Here is a 9,437-nt window from a genome sequence, read left to right on the forward strand (position 1 = left end):
CTACATAATAACAACAAAATCACTGATCCTGAAGCAGTTCTCAACATTTTTAAACACCACTGGGAACAAATCTTTCACCCTCATCCTCCTGAACCATTTGCACGCCCCAACATTGAAATAGTCGAAGACTGGATACACCAAAATAGACAAGCAACTACACCAGACGACCTCATTCACCTTGAAAATCTCAATTCAAACACTGAACTACAGACTCCCCTAACTCTAGCTGATGTCAAGACAGCTCTCATGGGCACTCGTCGTAGAGCCCCTGGTGCGTCTGGCATTGGACATATCCTTCTTAGACAACTCCCTGCTTCTATCATTACTGCTATCACTAACCTATTCAACGCCTCCCTTGCCTCTGGATACTTTCCACTCAACTTTAAGTCTGCCACAGCCGTTCTTATTCCAAAACCTGGGAAACCCCACACTGACCCAAAGAACTATAGACCCATCAGCCTTCTAGAAACACTTGGCAAAGTCTTTGAAAGGCTGATCAACCAGAGACTTAGAACCCACCTTGAACACAATGACTTACTCACTAACAAACAGTTTGGATTTCGGCCTCACCGGTCCACTCACGACGCCTTAAACATCATGACTACTACCTCAGTATCAATCAGCACCAAAGACTTAAGACTGCACTCATCACTAAGGACGTTGAGAAGGCCTTTGACACTGTTTGGCATGACGGCTTAAAATTCAAACTATGCAACAACTTTAATCTTCCTCTTATCACCACCAAACTTCTTTCGAACTACTTAGACAATAGGACAATGAGAATTAAGTTCCTCCAACAACACTCTGACTACTTCAACTTACACGCCGGTGTTCCCCAAGGCTCTGTTCTTGCCCCAACACTCTACATCCTATACATAAACGACATTCCTGACCCTGTTCATCACACTTCATTAACCATATGTTATGCTGATGATGTCTCTCACCTTGTCACCAGCAACACCATTGATACACTAACAAACAGAGCACAAACAGAACTTGATGTTGTCACTGAGTGGGAGTACAAATGGCGTATAAAAACCAACTCCAGCAAATCTAAAATCACCTACTTTTTCTGTAAAAGAACTATTCGCCAATTCCTCTCAAACTCTATTCATACACTCAAAATCCTACTTATATCTCTGTATCTCCCTCCTCCACAGTCCTGGGACTCACATTTGATCGACAACTACTCTTTCACACACACATAACACAGAAACATGCAATAGCTCTTCAAGCCATGAAGAAACTATACAGACTTAGATTTGCAAAACCTGACACAAAAATGCACCTTTACAAAGCACTTATTAGACCTCTCCTAACATACGCTCCACTAGCTCTTTCTCTATCTGCACGCACTAACAAAATAAAACTTCAAAGAATACAGAACAGAGCACTAAGATGGGTACTCAACACCCGATGGCAAGAGTTAAATACCAGTCAAAGTCTCCATGAAGTACTAACATTCCTGCCCTAATACCTACTGGAAAACTCTATCAGACAAACAAATCGATAGACTACTCACTCATCATGAACAACATATTGATTTTCTCCTACACACTCTCAGACTACCACGAACAATCATGACCTCTTCTCTACCATCCATGATCCTCTTCCTAACTCTGTATTTCGTTAAACTTTAGCTCTCAACACCCAGCATCCACTATCATTACATATTCAGCTCTTAACAACCAGCACAAACAATCCGTAAAAAAGTTCAGCCCTGACGCTCTTGAGCCAATCACTGTGATGTTGTGAGTTTTGTGATGTCCCGATGTTGTCACTGAAAACACCCGACTGAGTCCCTGCCTCGAAAGCCGCAACCTAACGACACGCAGCTGGGTTTAGCCCTGGCACTTTTTCTCTTACAAATCTTCTTCCTCTCACCCCCCCTTATCTTCTTCTGTCCCCACTTCCAAGCTCGCCCCATGGGCATCTTCTCCTGTATTATTCTGATTCTGATTCTGGGCATTCGTCAATTCGATTCACACAACTTCAACACCATGACTGGACGCGGCAAGGGAGGCAAGGGACTCGGAAAGGGTGGCGCCAAGCGTCATCGTAAGGTGCTACGTGACAACATCCAGGGCATCACCAAGCCCGCTATTCGTCGCTTAGCTCGTCGTGGCGGCGTGAAGCGTATTTCCGGGTCTCATCTACGAAGAGACCCGTGGCGTCCTGAAGGTGTTCCTCGAGAACGTCATCCGTGATGCTGTAACCTACACGGAACACGCCAAGAGGAAGACCGTCACTGCTATGGACGTGGTGTACGCTCTGAAGCGCCAGGGTCGTACCCTCTACGGATTCGGTGGATAAGAGCTTGGCTAATCCATCGATTCCACCCACCACCACCTCAAAACGGGACCTAATTAGGTCCCTATACTTTTTTACTGAAGGGCTTAATAGACGATAACATAAATTGTTTTGATATCAGCTAGCACATTGGGTCTTATGAAATCTATTTTTTATCCTCGCATGCTTAAAGGGACTCTGATTGGGGAGGGAGGGGGGGGGGGGGAAGGTTTGTTACGTTATATACTAGCAGAGCAGGATCATTGGTGGGGGGGGGGGGGGGGGGGTGAGGGGGAGAGAGAGAGAGAGAGATCTTTCCCAACTCTTCCTTTTTACATGAGTGAGCTACCCGTTTTATTCATTTTATCCTTCTCAGAGCTGTTTTGATAGTATCCAAATGATGGTAAATGAAAAGGGAGGACACGAATATCTACCCAGAATTCAGGACTGGCAATCGATATGCATGTTTGAGTGCGAATCTTTTTCTCTCTCAACTTAGGTATACGTTTATGTCGTACCTAAAAGCGAGAACCACACTATTGGGACAAGTATGCAAGGCCCAATTTTCCTAACAAGCACAGTTAATTTTGTTATTTTCGAACATTTCTTTCCAAATTGGTTTATCCAATTAACAGTATTATATTAAGATCATGAATTGCTGGGTTAGGTTAGGTTAGGTTAGGTTAGGTTAGGTTAGGTTAGCTTAGCTTAGCTTAGGTTAGGTTAGGTTAGGTTAGGTTAGCTTAGCTTAGCTTAGCTTGGGTTAGCTTAGGTTAGGTTAGGTTAGCTTAGCTTGGGTTAGCATAGGTTAGGTTAGGTTTGATTACATTTCTATGTTAGATTTAACTCAAATTCAAAACAATTGCAGTCATTCGGCTTGTTAGTCAACTTGCCTCTAATAGGGGCAATTTGTCTAACAAGACTATTTAGTTTTTTTGTATATATATTATAGCTTCAAGACTCCGAACCAATATAGAAGCATCAAGAGGAAGTGCTTGTGTTATGGGCCAATAGGCCTTCTGCAGTTACTTCCATTCTTATGTTTTTATTCCCATTGGTTCGTGTTTTATCTTGTGTAAATGTCAATCACCTTACCCAAAACTTTGGTACCATATCACCTCACCCATGTGTATATATAAATATATATATATATATATATATATATATATATATATATATATATATATATATATATAATATACAGAGTAAATCTACCCCAAAAGTAATGATTTATTTGTCTACAAAACTAAACTCTTTTTGGAATCATATGAGGCCCCTCCACTGAGGGGGGAGGCCTGGATGTTTATTGTCATGTGTATTCATGCTGCTTGCATGTCGTCGTTTATTTTGCCTTTGTTGTTTTCTTGACAGCTTTCTTTGCCTTGGGTGGTTTGGGAGATTTTGAAGCTCTCTTTATTTTGGGCTTTTTGTTCCCAACAACAAGCTGCTGCTGCTGCTTCTTTTTCAAGGCTGTAGGTGGTTTGTTGCTTGTGGCGGCTTTCTTGGGAGTTTACCACGGCCTTCTTTGCTGCTGTAGATGGTTTCTTGGTTGTGGTGGCTTTCTTGGGAGTTAGAACGGCCCTCTTCTCTGCTACGGCCAGCTTGAATGATCCACTAGCTCCACTTCCCTTGGTCTGAACAAGAATGCCGTCAGCCACTGCTTTCTTGAGAAATCTTCGGATGTAAATGGCGATCTTGGCAGCCTCGACTTTGTTGTTGGCAACAACGTACTTCTTGATTGCTTGTAGAGACGAGCCCTTACGGTCTTTGAGTGCTGCGACCGCGGCTAGAACCATTTGACTAGTTTTCGGGTGAGCAACCTGGACGCGAGGTTTCCTGGTGGTGGCCACCACAGCAGCAGCCGCAGCCTTCTTGGTAGGCTTTGCTTCTACCATGATGATGATGAGATAACCAAGGTGATGAGAGACGCTCAGACAGTCACGGGGGAATGATGCTGCCGCCGCTTGAGCCGAACCTATTTATGTGCCGGCACGGTACAGAAGCTGCAACCTGGCAACTCGTCCACCAATCACAACGGTTGGTTTTACGGCTCCGAAACCTGGATCCCATATCTTCTCTAAAATAGAAGCATTTGTTCATGTTCTTTGTAAAAGTATCATAAAGCAGGACAGATGAGACAAATATCATAAAAACTGAAGAGCAGATGAGCACACACATGTATGTATTACAAAAGAAAATCCACAAATTCATTAGAAATTGGCAGGGCAGGCTGAGGAAGTAGGTAGATGTAAAATGTCTGTAAATGGCGAAAGAACATAAACCCAAGACTGAATAAACGATGTTAAATATCCATGCCAAGGAGACAAAAATATGTTAGGATACAATTACCATTAAGACACCACAAGAAGGTCCGTATCCTGCCGTGATGACTAAAAAGAGTTGGTTATTAGCCACAATGTGTAGGCAGTCTCATGCCAACGGCCATACCACGTTGAGAACACCGCTTCTCGTCCGATCAGCGAAGTTAAGCAACGTTGGGTTTGGTTAGTACTTGGATGGGTGACCGCCTGGGAACACCAAATGCTGTTGGCAATAATGTTTTTTGTTTTGTTTTGTTTTGTTTCGTTTGTTTTTGTTTGAATGGCTGGCTCCACGGGAAATTCACGGAGTTGTGTGGAATAAGGCCTGGTAAAATGAATTAATATGTATGTCATGTTTAAAACAAACTCGCTTAATATAGTGTGTGAGGCTTTATACAAAAACAAACAACCAAAACAAAACATGTTGTGTATATATATATATATATATATATATATATATATATATATATATATATATATATATATATATATATATATATATATATATATATATATATATATATATATATATATAGCTTAATCCGGGTTTGAACTCGCAACTCCAAGAATACGCATCACTTATATACACTTTACCACTGGACCACAGCTGCAGGACACTTGATGCTGAGGTATCAATTTAATGACGTAAATGCCATTTCCACAAATAAATGATAATTTAAAAGTATTTGTATGTACAAATCTTTTCTGTTTAAAAGGCTACAATATCAGTTACTGATATAATTTGTGTTAATGTTTCTATACCCACAGGAAGGCATGTTTTTGCTTATATGTAAGGGGTACGGAGAAGGAATCCACAGACCATCAGTCCCCTTCCCCCCCCCCCCCCCCCCTCCCACCTACTACCACCACCACCACCACCACTACTCACCACCAATCACCACCAATCACCACCACCACCAATCACCACCAATCACCACCAATCACCACCAATCACCACCACCACACCTAACCGAAAACCCCCTAACACATCAACCCTCCCCCCAATCAACAGGCGAAATAATAACCCTCAAATGCCTGCCTGCCTGCCAGCCAGCCAGCCAATACTAACGGTCTTCTCAGAAAGAAAATCTCTTTGTATCTGTATTACTTGATGAAATGTATGATTCTAATAATGAAAATAAATTTTGATGTCGGTTGTATGAGCATAATGACCAATATGCACATGATATGAATGAATTAAATAGTGTAGTTTTAAGTAATTAGGTTGTAGACACATTAAGCGGATATGATATTTGACGCGTCCAGAACTGGTGATTTTTGGTTTAGTTTTAAATGCACCACCACCATTGCTTCCCCAGAGCCTATTAAGGACCGGTAAAAGGAGTCAATATGTATGTCATCTATAAAACCAAAGAATGAATAAAAACACACACACACACACACACCTACATAATAGTATTAGGAAGATTGTATGGCAAAAAAAAAAAAAAGTACTCCCATTGGGTCGTTTGAACTCGCGACTTCCAAAACACCAGCCACACACCTTACCACCCAGCCACCATAGAGTTGGTATAATTGTGCAACTTTAGTTATAAAAGTAAAGTTCTTATTGTCTCAAATCTTATTGTCTGTTCTATGAAAAGGCATGATGTAAATTATGTATTTTTTGAATGATTGAATTGTAGGCACATTAAGCGGATTCGATATTTGATATATCCAGAAAAGGTGATTTCTGTTCAGTTTTAAAATGCATCACCGTTAACGCTAAAGGACTGGTAAAACGACTCGATGTTTGTCATTTTTAAAATAAACACTAAAACTAGGCCCTTAACATATATAATGTTTGAATATAAATTGAATGCATATAAATACAAAGTGGGAGTGGCTGGCTGGCTGGCTGGCTGGCTGGCTGGCTGGCTGGCTGGCTGGCTGCCTGCCTGCCTGCCTGGCTGGCTGGCTGGCTGGCTGGCTGCCTGCCTGCCTGCCTGCCTGCCTGGCTGGCTGGCTGGCTGGCTGGCTGGCTGGCTGGCTGGCTGGCTGCCTGGCTGCCTGGCTGCCTGGCTGCCTGGCTGCCTGCCTGCCTGCCTGCCTGCCTGCCTGCCTGCCTGCCTGCCTGCCTGCCTGCCTGCCTGCCCGCCTGCCCGCCCGACCGCCTGCCCGCCCGCCCGCCTGCCCGCCCGCCCGCCTGCCCGCCCGCCCGCCCGCCCGCCCGCCCGCCCGCCCGCCCGCCCGCTTGCCTTGCCTTGCCTGTCCTGTCCTGTCCTGTTATTGCCTTGCCTTGCCTTGCCTTGCCTTGCCTTGCCTTGCCTTGCCTTGCCTTGCCCTGCCCTGCCCTGCCCTGCCTTGGCTGCAGCTGGCTGGCTGGCCGTAAATCAACTCTTAACAACACCATACCACACCACACCATCACCCATCACCCATCACCCACCACCAGCCCCAGTCTCCCAGCCTCTCTTATATACCCGAGCAGGCCCTTTAAATTATTTGAATTGTTGCACTTCGGCCAATGGCAGGCACGATCGCTGCTGCTCAAACATATTCTGGTTCACAAGTATTATAATATATTATATTATATTATATATATATATATATATATATATATATATATATATATATATATATATATATATATATATATATATATATATATATATATTCATGAAACACATTAAAACCTTGATCATTTATTCATTCATTACGTCTAGTGAAGAATTGCTTTTGTTCATTTGTATGATTAAAAATTGATAGAATATGAATTCCTCGCTTAAAGTAAAATATAAAATATATATTGGATTTATATGATTGGTTAATATTCCAAGTGATGCTGAATATCCCCTATAATTTTGTTTTGTTTGTTTGTTATGTACACATTCCAAATGAAATCAATATAAATGTTATTATTAATGTTTGAAAGTTGATTGTCTACTTGAATCTCTCTATTAAAGTGTGTGTGGCTCCGGATGGAGCCTGGTTATGGTATTTGTCGTGGTGGGTGGCAGAAGTGCTTACTTCTTCTCTGTCTTCTTTGGCAAAAGAACTGCCTGAATGTTTGGAAGAACACCTCCCTGTGCAATGGTTACGCCAGACAGAAGTTTGTTGAGTTCTTCGTCGTTGCGGATGGCCAACTGCAAGTGACGTGGGATGATACGGGTCTTCTTGTTGTCACGTGCAGCGTTACCGGCGAGCTCCAGAACTTCGGCAGCGAGGTATTCCATGACGGCTGCCAGGTAGACAGGAGCGCCAGCACCGACGCGTTCGGCGTAGTTGCCCTTACGCAGCAGACGGTGAATTCTGCCCACGGGGAACTGAAGTCCGGCCCTGCTGGAGCGAGACTTTGACTTGCCCTTCACTTTGCCTCCCTTGCCGCGTCCTGACATTGCTGCTGCTGTTGTGGGTTTGTGGTGTTTTATGCCGCCCCGCAGATCGAGCTTCGTGTTATATACCCCGCTCAGGATCAAGGGAGCCCGCCACTGACCAATCAGCGCGCTCCGCCACGCGACCCGCTCTGAGCTGAGTCGCGAGCGGGATATAAAAGGAAAGCTCGCCTCGCTTGAGGCATCTGACATCACAACCACCACAGTGATCCAACAGCATCGATTTAACAACAGCCAGAGATGCAGAGCGCTAGTAGCACCTGTTGCTAACTTGCAAGGTCAGGGCCGCTTGGTCGGCCCAGACGAGCATACTCTCGTGGTAACCCTACCTGGGGCCACATCCTTATCACAGCCATCTTCCATCCAAGGCAACACCCAGGCAAACTGGCACACACCTCTTTTTCAGGCAACGACGGCTCTTCCTCTCGGCGTGTTCACGGTTTATGTTACAGCTCTATCAGTGATATAACGTGCCAAAGATACTTTACCTAGTGGGCCAACCCGTACTGCCACCCTGAATAAAACCAGGGACAGCTGGATGGCCTAACTTACGTAATGTGTATTGCCGTGCATAGCACTCTTTCTCTCCTCTGCTAAACATTTCTTCCTCTTCAGGCCGGGACCTACCCCCTGTTGCGGTGAAAGTGCAGTGGGGTATTCGTCCTTTCCTCCCAGGTGGGGTCACAGCACGTGCTTGCGCCCTGTGTCTCCTGCCTGGCTTGTTTGCTATGCCGATCCACTGCTAGAACCTCGTGAAGTGCTAGTCAACTAGCAGTGGGGGTTGCCCTTGAGTAACACCTTCAGGACTCACGAATACTTTGTATTTGTGCCGAACCGGGTTCAATTAGCCTGCTAGGAACCCGGAATTACGCCTCTGACAACCGAGCTCCAACCCACAGCTCACGAGCACACTGACCCCCCCACTGAGCTAATGGAATCGCAGTGATTGCACAAGCACGGGACTGTCAGTAGACAGTGAGTCACAATGGCTCACTGTCTACGGATGACCTACACTGGGAATACACCATAGACACAGTTGACTGCATCACTACCTTTTACAATGCCACTGGCACACCAGCCACTAACCATATAAAACATGCCAACACAAACACCATCAAATTTCTCATTGCCTCTGAAGACGACCTTTTGCCTGTTTCAAGGAACCTACTTTCAGAAACCACACAAGCTTCACTTACTCCTGTTCTCACTATTGAACAAAAAACTAAATGCTCTGTACTTGTAAGAAATGTCGACAGCTCTGTCCTTTCAGCACCTACTACTATCAATCTCTCTCAAGACATCTCTCACAGGAATGCTATTACTGTAATGGAGATATACCAGTGCCCAATACAAAACACCTCAAGATCCAATGTTCCTCCCCTACAGAAGCTCAAAAACTCTTGCACCATGGAATTAAAATCCTCAACACCAGCACCTCCCTATTTCATTAGTCCCAGTTGACTATCTTCCTTTGCTGCAATGCTTTAAATGC

General features: G+C 44.3%; 1 non-coding gene across 1 annotated transcript; it reads left to right on the plus strand.

Moving 5' to 3' along the window:
- Window positions 1-4,723: 4,723 nt before the first annotated feature.
- On the plus strand, window positions 4,724-4,842 carry LOC138366585 (5S ribosomal RNA). Its single transcript, XR_011229167.1, has one exon. It is a non-coding gene; the product is annotated as a 5S ribosomal RNA (ribosomal RNA).
- Window positions 4,843-9,437: the final 4,595 nt, after the last annotated feature.

This window comes from Procambarus clarkii, chromosome 19 (assembly GCF_040958095.1).
Source record: "Procambarus clarkii isolate CNS0578487 chromosome 19, FALCON_Pclarkii_2.0, whole genome shotgun sequence".
Lineage (NCBI taxonomy): Eukaryota > Metazoa > Arthropoda > Malacostraca > Decapoda > Cambaridae > Procambarus > Procambarus clarkii.